We start from the raw sequence: 21552 nt of genomic DNA on the forward strand, positions 1-21552 counted from the left end.
TTTTTGCTATAAACATTTAATTAGGGGTTAATTATGAAAAGATGAGATTGAATTAAAATATTTGTAAACTTAGGGTAAAAAATTAAAAGATCAAAAACTTTTAACAAAACCCAAAATCCCATCCATTAAAATATTTGTAAACTTAGGGTAAAAAATTAAACGGAAAAGGGCCAAAATTATCCCTGAACTTTGAAAAATAGTTCGTCCATACCCTTTGTTATACTTTAGGGCCAATTATACCCTTACCGTTATACTATGGGGTCAATTATATCCTTATGTCTAACTGCTGGCACGTGCCATCATCCCAGCCCTTCAAAATTATTTACCCTCAAATAATTTTTTACCTACTAAAATAACTCAACCCAACCCGATTTTTTTTCCAGCCCAAACTAATACGGAATTATTTTTATTTTATTTTTTGCTGGAAAAATTATCCGTATTAGTTTTGCTGGAAAAAAAATTCGAGTCCGGTTGAGTTATTTTAGTGGGTAAAAAATTATTTGAGAGTAAAAAAATTTTGAAGGGCTGGGATGATGCCACGTGGTAGTAGTTAGACATAAGGGTATAATTGACCCCATAGTATAACTGTAAGGATATAATTGACCCTAAAGTATAACGAAAGGTATGAATGAACTATTTTCAAAGTTCAGGGGTAATTTTGGCCCTTTTCCGAAAATTAAAAGATCAAAAACTTTTAACAAAACCCAAAAAGTTGCTTACAATAAACAACAAAAAGTTGTTTCGACAACTCCTAGTTGCTTACAACAGAACCCCAATTCTTGTGAAAACTTAGCAAACAATCGATTGTTGCTTAAGCAAATAGTAGTTGTTTATGTTAAACAACACGAAGTTGTTTATGAAACTGTTGGTTGTTTACATTAGAACTTATCGAACGGGTCATTGGATGTTCAATTGTTATCAAGTGAATACGTTACAACAACAACAACCCAGTGAAATCCCACATCTTGGGATCTGGGGAGGGTAGAATGTACGCAGACCTTACTCCTACCAAGGTAGGATCGCTGTTTCCGAGAGACCATCGGCTCAATAGAAGCATAATACGTTGATGTTCAAATATTCATATAATCAAACAACATTGATTCCATTATCACTAGATTAGTAAGTTATTGTTAAACTATTGGTAGAGTCAATCAATTTTGCGATCAATTGTGATATTATTAATGAGTTGGGTTTAATCACTCATTGGACGACTCGTTTGATATTTAATTGTTATCAAGTAATACGTTGACGTTCAAATATTCATATAATCAAACAACATTATTTCCATTATCACTAGATCAATAAGTTATTGTTAAACTATTAGTAGAGTCAATCAATTTTGCGATCAATTATGATATTATTAATAAGTTGGGTTTAACCACTCATTGGACGACTCGTTTGACATTTAATTGTTATCAAGTGAATACGTTGATGTTCAAATATTCATATAATCAAACAACATTCATTCCATTATCACTAGATCAGTAAGTTATTGTTAAACTATTAGTAGAGTCAATCAATTTTGCGATCAATTATGATATTATTAATCAGTTGGGTTTAATAACTCATTGAACGACTCGTTTGATATTTAATTGTTATCAAGTCAATAAGTTGATGTTCTAATATTCATATAATCAAACAACATTGATTCCATTATCACTGGATCAGTAAATTTTTGTTTAAACTATTAGTATAGTCAATCAATTGATGATAAAATTAATAAGTTGGATTTAATCACTCATCAAATGACTAGTTTTTACAAGAAACAAGGTTTTTATATTAGTTAATTTTCATTTGTGATCAATCAATTAATTTCCAATTGAGTTCATGTATAAGCAATAATGAGTTGCTTAAACAACTTCGTGTTGTTTATTATAAGCAACCTTTATTTATTTAAACAACTACTAGTTGTTTACCTAGTTTTAATGAGATACAAGGTTATTGTATAAGCAACAAGGAGTTGCTTGAACAACTTCTTGTTGTTTATTAGCAGCAACAAGTGTTTGTTACCGCAACAAACAATTGTTTATTAACTTTTCCGGCGAAGTGGAGTTGCCTGAATAATAATGTTGTTATTATAAGCAACAATTATTTTTTAAAATTTATTTTTTAACGAGAAATAATTTCTAGTATAAATAGTTAGATATTTTCTGAAACAACCAGTGTTTGTTTTAGCAACCAATAGTTGCTTGCGTATTTTTTAAGAGAAAAACGTACAGTTTTTTTTTTTTTTGGTAAAAAGTGCTTTTATTTTTGGGTTTTTGTGTAAATTAAAAAAACTTAGGGGTTTTTGTGTAAATTAAAAAAACTTAGGGGGATAGAGTCCCTTTTACCTAATTTTTAGAACTTGAGTCCTAAATTCTTAAATAAATAACTCAAAAGTCTCTTTTAATTTCATGCCCCTAGTCTGTTACAGATTATTTAGTTATATTATATGACCTTTTTATAGAATATCATCCGTAAAAATAAGACAGAGGATTTTCTTCTCGTTCAAAGGGTCATCTTTATTACAGTAATTCTAGTGAAAATGTCCGCCATAAAAGATCTTAAATTTAAATTTTAAATATTTTCAGTTATTCAAATACTAAAATAACCACAAATCATGGAGTTTATTCATAATCCAGCTCCTATTTCTGATGAAAGCATCCACCTTAAGAATACCAGACTTAGTAATATTTTCAGCATAGTTGGACAAAGGGCCAAGCCCTGTCCACTTATCCCACCAGAAACTTCTATCCCCCTTATTGATCTCCCAAATAATGCATTTCTCTGCCTCTTGCTTGACTTGCATAAGTTTCTGGAAGTCATGGAACTGCCCAGATCTCCACTTCTTTGTGACAACATGCCCTCTGATACAATATTTGGTTCTAATGAAATCAGCCCAACGAGAATCACTTGTCCTAAAACTCCACCATCTTTTTGTTGCTAAAGTATTATACACATCATGCATATTTCTTGTACCAACACCTCCCTCATCAATAGGATAGCATAGGTTATCCTAGGATAACCAATGTTGTTTGGTTTTTCTGTTGAAGATCCCCAAAAGAACCTAGCAAAATATTTCTCCATCAAGGATAAGGTCCCTTTAGGAGGACACAGTGCTGCAAAGATATGAGTAGGAATAGCTTGCAATACGTGTTTAATCAAAATCATTCTACCACCAGGAGAAAGAAAATTACCTTGCCATCCCTTCAGTCTTTTCACAATTTTGGAGATTATCTCTTGAAAGTAAATAATCCTCTTTTTACCAACATATAAAGGACAACCTAAATAGGTAAAGGGGAAGGTTTTATCTAGAAAACCAGTAAGAGTTCTAATCCTATTAATTAGGAGACATAATTAATTATAAACCCAACTCGTAGGAAAAAAGAAAAAGAAATAACATCTTACTATCAAAGGATGTGGTGCAGTGGATGGGCCTACTCCTTTCTTAATCAGAGATTTCGAGTTTGAGTCATTGGTATGGAAAAATTCTTAATAGGGAACACTTCTTCCTGAATGGGACCCTACGTACAGGGGTGGCTCAATAGCATCAGAGGCCTAAAGCCAAATCTTTATAAGAGGCCTTATATATAGTGAGCATTGTTGATTGAAATTAGACAAATGAATATGACAAATAAAAAATATAAGAATTTGGTTTTATATATTACAAAATAATTGAATAAATTAAATGTTGCAACACTTGCATGCTTGATTGCATCACAACTGAAAGGAGAAAACCCAGATAACTTTCAATTTATGTGAGAAAAATAAATGATAAGTTGGATCATTAGATAGAGTTAAGTGAGTAATTAGTGAATAGCAAAAAATAATTCAACTAAATTAATTGGTAGTCCCTCCGTCTCAATTTAAGTGTTTTATTTTCCTTTTTAGTCTATTCCAAAGAGAGTGTCTCTTTCGGTAAGTTTTTCAATTCCAACATTCTACATGGCAAGTTCAAGACCACAAAATTTAAAGGACTACACACATTTTTAATTTAAGATCACAAGATTCAAAAATCTCCATTTATTTTTTAAAAAACTTTGTGTCCAATCGAACTATAACATTTAAATTTAAGACGGAGGGAGTACTATTTCGTGAGAGAGAAAAATTAAATCATTGAACAGTACTATGAAAATAGAAATATATTCAGCAATGATGAGAAATATATAATTATACAAATTGTATACTATCCAGAGAGATAGTAATTATTTTGGGCCCCTCAAATTCTTGGGGCTTTCAAAAAAATATCGGCCACTTACAACTATTCCATCTCTCGAGGATTTTCCTTCAAAATAAAAGAGTTTGGCTCTAACAGCTTGGGATCTTGGCTGTTTAGGTAGAAACTTCTGCTCGGTGTAACTATTCATGTAATCACCAAGCACAAAAACTGGATAAGTACTCAATTAAATGAGGTGCAGGAGCTACTATAGCTTTCAAAGAAAGGTTGTAAAGTGAAGCAATGGATCTCCTATTCCCATTTTCTTAGCATTGAGATCATATGATCAAATTATGTTTTATACATGAAGAACTTCCTGCCCGGTAACTGCTTAAGCTTATTTAGTGAATTGCTAGATGATAAAAAGGCAGAGACATTAATGTGTAGTAATTGTTCATTTTAATTGAAGATTCAAATGGTCGTTGGCACATGAATGGTAAAAATGAGCAAAATCCGTAGAATACACAAGATGAAAAAGCAGTCATTGATAGTTCTTAAATGACTTTTATTTTTATTTGAGCAATGAATGTGGATAATTATAGATTTATTGATGGAATGATTTTAATTTTCAGCAAATATTTTGAGGAAATTATAAGAGAAAAAGGTCAAAAAAATGACAAAAAAGATAAATACCAATGGTGGTCATACAGAGATGTCAGATCACTTTCTCTATGTCTAACTTTATATTATATATAGATAGACAGATAGATTACTCTTTTTGCTTTAAATTTTTGTTTGAGTAAAAGCTGAAGTTTTAAAAATTAACTACAATATAATCGTAAAAAAAATTCAAGGTCTTTGCGGCTTGATGGACAAATTATAAAGCGCATGTCAAGTCATGCCAGCACTTAGTTTCCTTTCTTTTTCTTTTTCTTCTTTGGGATCAATTTTCACTCTAGTATTCAACGTTTTTACGTTTTACTTTTACCTTTTTTATTTTATCTTTTGGCCTCAATCTTTTAATTGAACCCCACATCCAATACCGAAGAGGAGCGTCATCAAAGAAGCATTTCCCATTGATACGATCAGGATAATCTGTTGGTCGTGATCTGACACAGCAATAATATCATACAAATTATTATTGCATTTCTATTAGAGTGAAGGTAGGATCTTCGGTCATGATTTTAGGAGCCGTCTGGACATAGTTTCAAATCATGTTTGGACATGCAATTTAGATATCTTAAGTTATATTTTTTCTTATAGACATAAAAACTTCACAAGTTGTGAAAACTATTAAAACATTCTCAATTCTTATACAATCTCACTAAATGAGCAACTCATAGTTCATGACAAAATTAATACGCTGCTAGAAGGGATTTCTAAAAAATACAACATCAATTGATCAAACTGTAGTTCAATAAAAACGAAAATTTAACATAAATAGTAATGAGGTTGGTAAACATAAATAAAGGTTGGTGGAAATTAATGAGGTTGACAAATGGTTGGTGCGAGTAATTGTTAAAGATATTTACCAACTTATGGGTCTTCTTTTACAAACTTGTGGGTCAAATTTTTTATTTAAATTTTTTGAAATCATGGTTTGAAACCCCAAATCATGTTTTTTTTGGATGATTTGAGGTTTCAAACCATGAGATGAAATGCATGTCCAAACGCTGATTTTATTTCATGATTTCAAACCGCATGTCTAAACGTCTACTTAGAATAATATATCGCACAAGAAGATACAATTGCTTTCTTATTAGCGTACGTAGTAATGTGAACCAAAATCATAGATTTTGTAATGTTTTTTTGTTCATTGGTTACTGTTCTAGTGCAACATTAACTTACATATGTTATATATTTGCGTGATTCAACCTTGGGATATTTGATTAAGCATCTTAGTTAGCATAAATCAATCGTGTAAGCATCTTAGTTGCAAACTTGCAATAGTAATTTTATTTAATTATTTAAGCCTTTTTCGGAAATGGAGAAATGGTTATCCACTAGTTAGTGTCTTTTGCTTGTGGAGCCAAGGACAGTTTCGCTCTTTATTCTTTGCATTTAAAGAAAAAAAACAATGCTATTATACTATACTTGAAAATATTAAAAAGGTAAAAATGAAGAAAAATACTAACATTTTACAAAATCAAACATCTAATGGAGCTTTAAGAAAATGGAGTAGTTAATCATTTCATTAAATCACAAGACTCCATTAGAACACGAATTCGTCTCATTCAAAAGAAGAAGACTCTGAACTTTCAACTAATTCAACTAATGTAAAAGAAAGTTATATCACTAAACATTGAACTATAATAATCTCGTAATTGACACTAGAATCAATCAATTGAGAGCCTTTTATCATTTAGAACTTTTTATTAATTTATTCCGAGCGCACAAAAGAGATAGAACTTTTGAAAGATACTTTTATTCTTTCTTACTATAGTAATATTGTTGATATGTCAATCGCTCTCTCGCAAGTGCTCGTAGATAGGTCAAAAAGAATTAGAATATTCGGTCTAATCTTTTACGCGTAGAATGAATAAAGTTGAGTGTAAAAGTCCCGATTTTATATAATATATCAAGCCATTAATCTTATTCGTTATATTGATTTAATTACTTTTAATTTGCTTTTGATTTTAAAATGGTTGAAGAGTTAAATACATGTTATAACATCAAAACGCATAAGATCTCATAGCACGTAGTTCAACAGTAATGTGAAGTTATTAACGCAGTTCATGAGTACTTGCTTGAGTGCCTTAAGGTGGCTTAATTATTAGGTTCCAAGTTGATTGTCTCTTATACTTTTAAAAATATAAAAATTACTCGTGAAATCTCTCATTAAAAGGTATAGTTATTAATTATCAGCAGTCATCGTGTAAAATTTCTCAATATGTAGATTAATTAACTGATCTTGATTTATACTAGCTATTTGATTTGATATTATTTTAGTGTACTATAGATCAAATTTGTAAGGATTAACGTTTTATTTCTAATTTCTCTATGGTCATAGGAGCCCTTCATGGTAAATATTATCAAAAATACTTGAGTCTGTCCAATTCACGTTGGAACTTCACAGATACACATGAACTCTTTTACTAAATCAACGATTAGGCATTGATTGTCTCTGAATTGTTAGTAAATGGTAGCTGGTGAAGCTCCACTTGTACTAAAGAGAAGACAAGGAAGGATCCGATCACTATTGTACGTAGTCTTATTTCTGCAAGTGCATGTGAATATATGTGTAAATACATAAAAGTATAATCTCTAATATACTACAAAAAAAATGGGTAATTTGTGGAGGTTTAAAGTTGCAATTTGTGGCGGTTTTAGTCTCTTTTAGCAACTAATAGAGGCTAAAACCTCCACGAATTGTAATTTTCAACCTCCGCAAATTACTCATTTCTTTGTAGTGAATATCTTAAGCTTTTAGATTATATGATCATCTCAAACTTCAACATGGAATTAGATGAGACCGAGATGCCTAGGTGAGTCTAAACCGCCACCATTATCAAATAAGTGCTCTCTTTTATTTCCATGATTTGAACCTGTGATCTCTACAGTGGGCAAAATTACCATTGTGACAAAGCTTCTGTCCAATCTACTCGTCCGCTTTGCGTGGATCCGGTAAAGTGTGAACCCTACATCAAGTATATCTATAGAATATATTCTATATGTCTGATAAGTTAAGAGTTTATAATTAAGCTTTCACACAGCTACAGCTTCCGAGTTGAACTGGCTATAGATTCTGTTCACACAATTAGAGTAATTATTTGTGAGTTTATTAATTATATTTGAGTCCTGCAATGTTACGACGGAAAATTTTGTATTTCTTTGTTTTGTTTAACAAGCGAAGATCTCCATCCGGTTCAAAAGAGTGTCTACTTCGCTATTTGCACATTCCTTAAAAAATACTAACTCTTAGATAAATATAAGTTATTTGACTAAATTATCCCTAATTAAATATGTGAAGATTTGATCACTTAACACTTAATAAAAAAAAAATCTAGAAAAATAAGATTAATTCATTCTTGATTTGATAAGTGAATACTCTTTATTTGAACTAAAACATAAAGCTAAGTGAGCATTCTCTGAGAACCAGAGGGAGTAATATCCAAAGGAAACACGCTTTTTTTTAACAGCCGTCCACCTTTTTTTTTTTTTTTTTTTTGTGATTTCAATTCCTTGGTGGCCAATAATTGATTTTATTTACCATATTCTTAAGTGGACAATGAAAGTTCCAATGAAGCATGCTGTTAGGCCAATGGAGAAAATAATAATATTGGCAAATATAATTTATAATATTGATTACTCCACTTGTCTGCAACAAAAGTTACAGCTGCATATTCTTGGTGAAGATTCAATACATTATATAGCATCAATAACACGCATAAGATCTCATAGTACAAAGTTGTAGAAGTAACATATAGTTGTATCGGCTATCGAGCACTTGCTTTAGTGCCTAAGGGTTGCTTGGGATTTGCGATATTTGAATTTCGGTTCTCTAGCATTAGTAAAAATGTCAAAAATACTCATAAAAAAAATATAGTTATTTAACATAATCGCACGTTAATTTGATTTGCTTAGACGTGCCAAAATGGTGGCCTAGGCACTAACTTGGGATTTGAAATGTTTGAACATCCAATTATTAAAAAGTACAGTAATCAATATTTGTTTAATAATATATTTGTACAACTATAGTTAGGCACTTTCTTAGATGTGCCTAATTAAATGGTTGCCTATGCACCAACTTGGAATTTGATACATATAAACTTTGAATCTTTAGTATTTGTGAAAACGTCAAAAGCATTCATGAAATCTCTCAGTAAAAGGTACAGTTTTCAAGCATTATATCATACTTTAATTTCTAAACATTATGCACTAGGTGTTAGATTTGATATTATACCAGAGGACTTTTCTCATGATATTGTTGAAAATGTTTTAGTTAAATACACGCTAAAACACGTTAGAAGCACATGCAGATTGTCATTACTAAATCACGGCCCATTGCTCTGTTGTATTCCGAGCCCAAACTAGTGAATAGGCCCAAACTTATCACCCATTATCACAGAGTGACAAGTCGTTGAAAATCTTGCGCGGATTGCCCTTCTTTTGGGGTGATCTTTAATTTTTGGCCTTCGCCTAATATCCCAAGGTTCTGGGTTCCAACCCAGCTCAGTTAAAAAAAAAAGGAATTTTGCAAGGCAGAATTTTGCCTTCAAACCTCTACCTTAAGGTAGAGTTTGAAACTCTGCCTAAAGTATGCAAAACTTTACCTTGTAAAACTCTGCCTTATAATTTTTTTTAAAATTTCTTACTGAGCGGGTGTTCGAACCCGAAATCAAGAGGTTCTAATGAATTACAGAAATTAAAGACCACCAATTTAATGGCCAAAAATTAAAAACCACCCCAAAATAAGGACATTCCTGCGAATTTCCCTTTGAAAATAACACGTAGCAAGTTAAATTGGCATGGTGAAGAGACAGAAAAAGTGTATGTAGTGACGTACGCAGAATTGTAGCATTGTTTTGCGCAGATTGTCCTTCTTTTGGGGTGGTCTTTAATTTTTGTCCCTCAAATTTGTGGTCTTTAATATTTGTCCTTCACTTCACACCCAGAGGTCCTGGGTTTGAACTCAAGCTCAGTAAAAAACAATAAAAAATCGCTAGGCATAAATTGAGATTCGCAGGGCAGATGTTGGAATTCGAAAATGCATGCGTTTATTAGGCCCAACATAAAATGCCTCATGTCTTAAGAAATGGAAGCAATCAAGCAACTTTCTGCTTGAGAAGTGAAATTAGGCCCATTAAAGGTTCTGACAGAGACGCGGCCCATTCTTCCCTTGAACTTCCGAGCCCAAACTAATGAATGGACCCAAACTCGTCACGCATTATCACAAAGTGGCAAGTCATTGAAAGTACGAATACACCTCAAAATTTTGCGATTTAGAGCAAATATATCTTGTGTTAATAAAACGATGCAAATATACTTTTCGCTGACAGTTTTAAGAAAAAACATTAGCTTATTTTTAATTAAAAAATGTCATGTGGCTTTAAAAAATAAATCTACCCATTTTTTTAGTAGACTTGTTTTCTTAAAGCCACTTGATAATTTTTTCCCGATGGGTCGGATCTGATTCATTTTAAAAAAAATTAAAATTTTATTTTTTTAAAGCCACGAAGATATTTTTCAAACGACCAGCCAACATGCTACATGTTACTTTGCCCTTAAAGAGATAGGAAAATTGTATGCAGTAAAGTACGAAGAATTATATATATATATATACAAACACATGTGTGTGTCCGTGTGAGATAGAGAGAGAGAAATTTATTTTGAAAAATGAATCATTAAAAATAAATGATTAAAATCTCCCTAAATTAAAAATTCAACGTTACCCCAATTCTGTAGTGGATTTAGTTTTATTGTGAAAAGCATTTGCTAAGGAATTCTCGTTTCCAATACTGAATTCTTAGAGGGAGGATGGACGTAGGATTAAAATGTTAAATGAGCTACGGTACAAAATGTGTTCATCTTTTGACTATAGATAAATTAGGTGGTTCTGCAAAATTTTTGCTCAACGTTTTCGAAGATCTATCCCTTAAAGTTATATATAGGTTTTTTGCCACCTCGTGAATGCGTAAATCAAGATTTCTTGCTTCCCTCTAGTTACTAGCAGCTGAAGCTACGATTTTCACTAAGTGAATTCAGAAAATATTAACATTCAAAGATGTTAAGGGAATTCAACGTTTATTATATATATAGATAAAATATATTTTAATCTTATATATACAGTGTAATTTTCTGAAGAAGGGGATTCATATGAACCTTTTGTACCCCTTACCTTCTCATGCTACCTATTGGAAGGAGGTCGTATCTCAAATGGAAGAGTATCCCTCATCTGTTGTGAAAACGCTTTTTTTTTTTTTTTCATTCTATTAACAATTACCTTATTGCTGGGCGAGTAACGAGCAAAAAGGCGACTTGCTGGCTCACGCGCACATGAGAATTTGGCCGCGAGGCAAAGTGGGTTGGTTTTCCCCACCCGCCCCACCACCGTACGCGCGGTAAAGACGTGAAGTTTAATTTGGGTTGGTTCTCCCATCCGCCCCACCACTCTACGCGCGATATAGACGTGAAGTTTAACTTGATCACAGTTTGCTAAAATATTATTCTTCTTACATCTACTTAATATTTATTATTTTATTTGCCTTAACTTTGAAATAGTCAAAACTAGCAAGTATAATATTTATTTTCCAACTACACATTATGATATTAGTTACCTTGTCTGATATAAACATAGTTTTTCTAATCCTTCCTATCTCCTCTGTTGGGTCTTTCTCTTTTAAACTTTTGTTGTTTCTGCGAGCTTGATTATTTTATTTGTTTTGTGGACAAAATATTCTTACAGATAGTGTTTTTAACACCCCTCAAACATATTTCTATTCTTAACAATATTTTCCAAACACTTCCCACTCTCTCCTCTCATTGATATATTTTGTTTAGATTTTGATGTGCCAATTATCCAAAAGAAAATCAAAGTTAACGTGTTACTTAAATATCAAAGCTCTTTTTGATCAAAGTAAAAAGTTACAAGATATGCATAGGTGGTTCGTTATCCAAAAGGAGATTTCAATTTTATGGCAGTTGGGATTCTCCCGTATCCTGGGCATGACTTAGATTCTATTTTACTAGGTATATCTTGGACAGGTATTTTCTACGTGGCATTAATTTATTGCTCAGAGGATTAACGTGGCAACAATTTATTGCTCAGAGGAAGCCACGTGGCAACGATAATGTTGGCAAATAGGTAAGCTACTAATGACATGTGGCACCATTTACATGTATCCAAATTTCTATACATTATTGGTTAGGTTGACTGCATTAACTTGACAGAATAATATTTCTTTTCCCTTTTTAGATGGTTCTTTGTGATTTTTTTTTTAATCTAAGATGTGTTTTTTGTGTATAAATTCTTATCACTTAATATTTATATCTTGCTTTACTAAGAACTTTTTTAATTATATTTCGTTAGTTGATATGTATTTTTATTTTTCTTTTGGTTATTGTTAAAATTCTGTAGAGAACGAAATTGGTTGTATTAGCAGTTAAAAACAACTATGCAATATATTGGAGAAATGTTGTAAATAAGTGTAAAATATAGTATTGTTTAGAAGTGTTAGACGCTAGAAATACAATGAAAACTAAGGGTAAAATTCACTTGTAGAATTTTAATTTATAGTACATGTGTATTTTTTCAAAGATAGGTTCGAAAAGTGATCAATAAAATTATTTAAATATGCAATACACTTTAACAAGGAAAATATAACTATAGTCTAAACACCATAAGTATTTATAGTTTTTTTGTACCTTTAAATTTGTCAATTTTGATCTCTTTTTGTTCCCCCTATATGTGAGTGGGGCTTATTTATTAAACTGGCGTGCCATTTGATTTTCTTTACATAACTTGTTCTAAACTTTAGTTTCCCGTGAATTTAAGAAGCACAAACTTGCAATATTGTGATCTACTCCTTTTCCAACTTAGCTGAGTTGTTCGAAATAATTTGGTGAATCAAACGTCGGGACATATCAAAAAGGGAAACAACTATAAACAAAAAAATAATAAACATTATACACTTGTTGTACATTGAATATACATTGAGCATACAAATTATTACGGTTAGATAGGTGAAATTTTTTCAGGCGACTAATTAAAAGTAATAGTAGACGTTAAGATCCTCAAGTTTTATATTCCACCATTTTCTTTGACCAAATAAATTAGATACCTAAATCATTCAGGCCCTCAATAAAGAAAAATATAGTGATCATGAGCTTGGAAGTGCAGGCATTGCATAGTACCATCTTATACACTTCCTAACTCATCTCACTATTTTAATCTCTCCATGAAATGGATCTACTTTGGCACATATCATTGCATAGAACTTTATACATTAGAGTATTTTAACATGTTAGAGTAAATAATCTGCTTTCTTTATCAGGTTACTAATTAATTCTCTTTTCTCTGAACGGTCACTTGCGATTATGTTTAAGGTTGATGGTTTAATTTTTTCTTAATATTGTCGGTATACGAGTAAAATTCAAAATAAAATAATTTTGATGTTTGAACTTAAGTCCATTTTTCATTTAAGGTGTACCAATTTTATTACTCTCTCTATTTCAATTTATGTGATCTTTCTTTTTAATCTGTTCAAAAAAGACATGATACCTTTATATATTTAAAAATAATTATATTTAATTTTCTCATTTTTCCCTTAATGAGACATTTATAGGTGCACAAATATCTATGACCTATTTTAGATCACAAGTCTAAAAAAATCTTTTTTTTTTCTTAAACTTTATGTCCAATCAAATTAAGTGTACCACATGAACTGGGACAAAGGAAATATCTTTTATATTTATTTTATGGCTCTGTCAAGAAGGTTTTATTACCCAAGTTATTCACAGTATTATAGGTAGAAAAGAACAATCTAATGAGTAAGCTCATCAAATTAAGGAATTTGACTTTTCTAAAGGAAATTAAATTTGCCAACCAGCAATGAAGTACTAGTGCACGAGCTTCCTAACTTGCAGTTTTGCAAAAAGCTAAGTTCCAACAACCTTCAAAAATTAATTGGTCAAACAAATATTACTTCTATTTCTCATGATCAACTTCTATATAAGGGCCAATTTTCTTCTCATTTTTTAACATCTCCAAAATCATTACATTTCCTTAAACACAAGTACTTCTCAAAAATGCCAAGTCCTTCACTTTTCTTAGCAGTTATTATTTATTTTCTCCTCTTCTCTCCTACTATTCTTGCCACTAGAGAAATGAAATATGAAGCTTCAACAAGATTTAAACCTAAAATTAATGAAAGAAAAGAAGGTAATTTTCATGGTGATCAAGGTGTGGAGGATTGCTTACCAAAGGGTATTCGAAGATCGTCTGCTCCTAGTCGATACATAAACGATCAAACATCAGGTTCAACATCTTGTTCATCAAGCAAGAAGGTCAATAAACCATGATGTTTGATTAAATTACTTCAAGTGTAGATGGAATTTATGGAAAATGTGACACATATAGTACTTTGTCATTTCAATTCCTTGACATATTTGTATTTAAAAAAAAAAAAAAACTCTTTTTTATTTTTTTGGCTATGATGTACTAAAGATACTCAAAGGAAGATATATAGTGTGTTATAATACTAATACTGCAAAATGAAAAAAAAATATTAAGTAAACTAGCTTGTTATATTTTCAAGTCAAGTAAATAATGCATGTCCTTTCCCTTTAAGTTCCAGCAATACATTATCACTATTTGAAGAGCAAGAGACATGCAAAAGGAGAAGAAACTAAGAGAAAGGGAACAAAAAGTTGGCTTTATTTCTGTATCTTTTTTATCGACCTGCCTAATCCTAATCCTAATCCTATAGCTCGTGAATTGAATTTGTGAGCTGTGAAACTATTAAAGCAAAATAACAGTGGTCCAAAAGAAAAGTTGGTAACAATTAATATTTGCCACCAAGTGTCTCCAAGAAGTGGCACACGACACTATAGATATAGATACTTAAATTAAGATAAGACCCCTCCACTTTTAATTAGACAGTTTGAATTTGAGCTTTGGGAGAAACTCCAACTAACAAGGATTTTTCCCCTTTAATGGATTCTATACGGATGAATTTAAATTAATTGGGCCAATAAATATTAAATACCGAATGATTATAAAAAATAAAAAAAGGAGTTTCTTTTGTCTTTAGGAACGCATATGGCTAGTATTTGAAGTTGGACGAAATGTTAACATATGGTTATTCTGGTGGAAACAGTGTGGCAGAAAGACTTTTCCGTTAAAGTTTCAATAAACATATTGAGAAAATCATTTAATACTCATATTAATCATGAGGGGTATCTACAAATTAAATTATCCTTACCTTTTTTTTTTTTGAATGAGTAATTAATGATTATATATCTTCTTACAATAGTAAGGGTGAAACTAGAGAACAGATTAGTAGCCTGCTTCTTGGTTTTGTAAATTAACAAATATATTGAACCAAATTCCTTTTAACTAAAGTGACAGATAAAAAGAATATGCCAGAGGGTTCATTAAATTACACTAATTAAACTTGATTGTCTTTATAAGCATAAAGTGTGATTTGTCTATAAATGAGACACGAGACACTTATCCACGACTTATGAGATCCTACTAAATCATATGCTTCGATAGTTTGTCACAACCCAATTAGCTTTGGAACTCCTTTTAGGGCTTAATTAGCTGGAGAATGAAATCATGATCTCACTCCAAGATTGTTGAATGATGACCTATGTGATAGTTTACCAATTAACAAAGTATGAGAACAGATGTGGTATAGGAGTATAATTTTTCTTATGAACTTACAATAAAACAATACCCAGTGTAATCTCATAAAGTGAGGTTTGGGGAGGGTAGAGTATACGCAGACCTGGCCTCTACTTTGAGAAGTTGTTTCCAATAGAATCTTGGACCAAAGAAAGAAGAAAAAGAGACAGTATCAACAAGCAGAAACAATAGCAAGATAATAAGATAACTGAAGCTAAAGAAATATCAGAGTAATAAAAATATAAGAAAAAGAGAAGAAGATAGTATTGCTTAATATTACTACTATATATAAGCACGGTGCTTTTTTTCGTCGTCAGTGATCGTCGTCCGTCCTTCTATATATTTGAGGGGCATTTTTGTCATTTAGCACGTTGAAAGATTACATTTCATGGTGGGCCCACAATTTGTTCTTTTTCGTTTCATTCCCCTAAGTTGATGATGTCACTGTAATGACAGTGCATATCTCTTCTTTTTTAACTTCTCAAACCAAAGTACTAACTATATATTCCCAAAAATTAATAAAGACTCATGAAAAAAAAATAGATTAAAGAAACAAACTCATTTACGCTTTGCTCGAGTACACAACATTTAAGGTAGACAGATCAGAAATAGATTACAAATTAAATTATTCCAAAAAATCAGATTAACCTAATTTTTTAAAAATCTTTATCACACATTATTCAGAAATAGTTAATAAATTTGTATTGATTATTAAATTGTTGTTGTTCTGGATAATATTTTCACCCATGTTAATAATAGTTATCAGATATTTGTTTGATTCTTAATGACATGATTTAATAGCACACAAATATATAACTTATTTTAGAACATAAATTTTAAAATCATTTAATTAACTCCGCTTAAAAAAATTGGCTTCCTTTTGGCCATAGATTTTGACTTTGAAATTTTAAAAGTGAAAATTTTGAGTTTTTGAATTGTGTTTTTTAAACTTTTGAGTTGTGTAAACATGCATTTGACTTGGAAAATTTAGAAGTTTTGTGAGCGGAGACCAGTTTTTGGGACTTATAGCCTGTTTGGCCAAGCTTATTTTTTCCCCCAAAGTACTTATTTTTTCAATAAGTGCTTATTTAAAAAAAAAAGTGAGGTGTTTGGCCAAGCTTTTGAGAGAAAATAAGTGCTTTTAGGGAGTAGCAGAAGCAGTTTTTCAGAAGCTAAAAAAAATAGTTTTTGCCCAAAAGCACTTTTGAGAAAAATACACATAGAAACACTTTTTAAAAGCTTGGCTAAACACTAATTGCTTCTCAAAAGTATTTTTTAAATTAATTGGCCAAACACAAACTGCTTTTAGCCAAAAAAACTTTTTTGAAAAGTACTTTTTAAAATGAGCTGTTTTTAGAAGCTTGGCCAAACAGGTCTTTAAAATTCTTTTCAAGACAAGATTTTCAAAATTTAATCCAAAATTTATGACCAAGCAGATGTTTAAAGATATATTTTTCAAATCTGATCCAAAATTTATAGCCAAACACTAGCTTAAATTTATGAACACTTGGCAGGATCGTCAACATGCTTGCTTGGCAATTTTGAGGGGCATCACAGTCATTTTACAAAAATTCATGCATTGCACACTTGTGTTTTTAAGCCTCAAGCTTGGACATAAATTTCTTATGACAAAAAAACCCGAAGCCCCTTTGTGATTTGTTTTTAAGTGAATAGACTTAACTATATATAAAGGTGATGAATGAAGTGGGCCAAGCCCACATGTACAATTAGTTACGTGTAAGCTAATGGAAGGATGCCTATTTTACTTTCTTTGTTTTCCAATTTGGTTTTGATATCTTTTCTTGAAAATTGATTAGGTGGCAATACTTGGATATGTGTTACATGTTGTTAACACGTTGCTATGGAAAAGTCTCCATAAATTCTTAATGTTCCTTCATAATTACGGAGTTCATATTATCAGTTAAGTAATAGAGGTTTGGTCCGTCTGGGAACAACAAAGTGTACTTCTCATATTTCTTTTTTCCCCTTTTTAACCAACGTTGCTGCATATGTATGTCTATGTGTACGTACAGGATGCATCTCTATCTTCTCATATAGTTTTAACTACAATATCAAGTGAATCGAAGGTTTTTTCATAGCAAAGTAAGGAGAAAGAAGAGTTGGCATATAAGTTAATAATTAAATTTCTTATGATAAAAAAAAACCCAAGCCTCTTTTTCTAAATGTCAAGTGTGTCTCAATTGATGTGACATCTCACGTGGCCCCACGTTACCCCACTACAAGTGCTCCTCTTAAATGCTTTGTGTCATTGTTGATGATACTCATTTCTGTTTCATTTTTTAATGAGGTGATATTTCTAATTTTATCTTATTGAAACGAAATGTACACAGAAAAGTTAAAATTAACTATTATTTGCACATGTAATTACCATACAAAAGAGTAATTGTAATAGAATAATAAACAAGATACTAATAAATATTTAAAAGGTATTCACCTATCCACATCATTCAAAAAATATCAAATGAGATTTATAATATTAAAATAAGGCAGATTACGCACAATAAATAAATGAAATTTGATAGTGAAAAACTTCTTTACACTAACAATGTATATATTGTTTGTTCCATTCTTCCATGAATAATTTTCACCTATTAATAAAATGTCTTATTAATTTTCTTTGTTATTTTATTATTTTATTATGAAAATTAAAATATGATACATCTATATAAATAAAAATAATTATCTTATCTCCTTAAAATACATTATTTATTTACTTTTACCTATACACTATATTTGGCAAATAAGATTATATATTTTTTTTATTAAAAAAAGCTTTATTATACATATAATTTATGTAGAATAATACTCAAATAATACTAATATAAATATACTTAAAATATTTATATTTTAAAATAAGATAGAATTTAATTACTTTTTTATTTTTATTCTTACTCTAATAAATGTGAAAAGAGATTAATGTCGTAAACATATATATCAAATGGAGATGAAATAATGAATAAGGTAAATTAGTCAAATTATAATTCTAATCGACGTTTTCTTAAAAAACCATGCAAAAGACAACATGACAAGTAAAATGAGCTAAACCGAGAATATTTACCAAAAATTAAAAAATAGCATTTCTTCGTTTAAATAAAAAATCAATTTCTACTTTGTTTCGTTTTAAACACGTAAAATTAATTTAATAATTTGAATTAGAATTATCCAAATCAAAATTTGATAAAAAATAATAAGTATTTTACACCTTTAAATTAATCGAATTAAAATTGAAAGTATCAACTGATGCTTAAATATTGCTATTGTTTTATCTCAAAGAGAGGAAAATAGTTTTCTTTTAAACAAGTCTTCTCTTTTAAAAAATATTAATAAATTTGCCGATTTTGTATTTGTAGCAAACACTAATATAATAAAGTTTTACATACGAAGCACAAACTACAATGTTATATTAATCGTGTTTTGAACATAGTACATACATATACATATATCTATATATACAGATATATCTATATATATATATATATGCATAAAAACAGTATCCAAACACAACTACATACATATAGATGCACTATAATCTAAAGTGTTAGGCCCGTGCGCAGCACGGACATAGACCGTCTAGTAAGAAGCTAGAAGCACACAATTGATCGTCGACATGTAAAAACTTATCCGCACCGAGTGTTTACACCAAATCAATGAATGCATGACATGTGTTTGAATATATACAATTATCACTTAATGACTAATTAATGCATGTATTCACTTCATTAAATCACTTAACCACGGTAAGTTATGTTAATTTGATTTAAAACACCCGATGTGAGTAAATATTTACCTCGTCATGTGTGCAATCAAGGATTATCTCTTTGAAATGTATAGGGCCCACTTAATCTCTTTAATTCACACACTGTTGTAACTTTTTCATGTGTTCCACTTGATTTTGGCAATTTCCTAATCCAATTGTTTTTTGGCTATTTCCAAATCCTAAGATTGGTACCACCGAAATATCCAAATGTCAAAGGAAATTCACAGTGGCGATTGTGGAGTTCTTCTTGTTTTTTGTTCCAAGGCCTTAACTGAAATATTCAAAAGATAAATAAGGTCATCTGCAAAACAAAATATATACTTGGTTTTGTTTTATTTATATTTAGTTTATACATATAAATATTTGACTTTAATAGTATGACTAGAAAAGATTAAACAAATTAATAAGATTACAATTGCAACACAATTTTAAAAGGTTAAACATGAAAGTTAATTATATAGATAATGGTTCATAAGTTATAAGCTGTTAATAAGATTAAATGTAATAAAATGTAGTGTTGGTTGTTACTGTTCAAACTGCGTGATTGAAATTAACGATTTTCAAAATATTTAATCTACTCTGTATATAGATTATTGTCATTTAAATTAAACAAAAAACATAAAATTAGCAAGCAAAAAAATCAATGAAAATACTAGAACAGGACTTGGGCCCGTGCTTGCACGAGTGCGACCTGCATGATTTAAATTGAAATTACTGATTTTGAACCAAATTCCTTTTAGCTAAAGTGACAGATAAAAAGAATAAGCCAGAGGGATCATTAAATTAAACTTGAATGTCTTTACTTTATAAGCATAACGTGTGATGTGTCTATAAATGACACACAAGACAATTATCCATGACTTTATGAATTATGATCATCATAATTAGTTGGAGAATGAAATTATGATCTCACTCCAAGATTGATGAATGACGATAATTTACCAATTATTTTTTCCATCCCCAAAATAAATGTCGTTTTATCTCATTTCACGTTCATTAAGAAAAACAATAAATACAAGGCATGATTTACTAAGTTACCCCTAGCTATTTATTAGATGTTCCTTGAGAATTAGACACTATTAAGAATGAGTAATTTTTTTAATATAAGGATATAGTTGGAACAATTACTATATTTTGTCTTGAATTCCTAAAGCGGCATTTATTTTGGGACAAATTATTTTTACGAATAGACACTGATCGATTTTGAGACCGAGGGAGTAAGAAAGTATGAGTACAAAAGCGGTATATGAATATAATTTTCTTTATGAACTTGTCACACTATATTACGTTACTACTTATTATATGAGGTTGGAAACACACAACTGATCATCGACATGCTTGTCACATTATCATTACTTTACTATTTATTATAAGAGGTTGGAAACACATAATTGATCGTAGACATGTTTGCTTGCAACCAAGGATTATCTCTTTGAAACTCGTAATTCACACACTCTTGCAACTTTTTCATGGGCTCCACTTGATTTTTCATTATTGTTAGTGAACTGATATTTTTTTGGTTATTTCCTAATCCTAAGATTTGTACTACAAAAATATCCAAATGTTAAAGAAAGGAGATAATGATTAAAAACACACCTCAAGTATCACCCATTTTTGGATTTTATATCTGAACTATCAGGTGTGAGAGTTTTCTACCAAATCTATAACCAACTAGTTTGCAAAACACATCTCAACTATCAGTTGTTCACTTTTCCTACCTAAACTTTCATCAACTAGTTTGCAAAACACACCTCAACTATCAATTGTTCACTTTAATGAGGTGTGTTTTGCAAATTGGTTGGTGATAGTTTGGGTAGGAAAAGTGAATAACTGATAGTTGAGGTATGTTTAGCAAATAAGTTGGTGATAGTTTAGGTATAAACTCTAGATGATAGTTCAAGTAAAAAACTCAAAAAATTAATACTTAGAGATATGTTTTTGACCCTCAACTCTATAGAAAATTCACTAGCAATTGTGGAGTTCTTGTTGCCGAGGCTCTAAGTGAAATCTTCAAAAGATAAATAAGGTTAGTTACGGAAAAAAAAATGGGTTTGTTTTATTTATTTTAAGTTTATACATATAAATAATTGACTTTAATAGTATGATTAGAAAACATTAAACAATATAATAAGATTACAATTGCAACACAATTTTAAAAGGTTAAACATGAAAGTTAATCATATAAATAATGGTTCATAAGTTTAATTAAGGTGTTAATGAGAGGGTCATTCGCACAAATGCCCTTTTTCGAGGGGTGGTCTTTAATTTTTATCCCTCAAATTACTAGTC

Source organism: Lycium barbarum, chromosome 10 (assembly GCF_019175385.1).
Source record: "Lycium barbarum isolate Lr01 chromosome 10, ASM1917538v2, whole genome shotgun sequence".
Classification (NCBI taxonomy): domain Eukaryota; kingdom Viridiplantae; phylum Streptophyta; class Magnoliopsida; order Solanales; family Solanaceae; genus Lycium; species Lycium barbarum.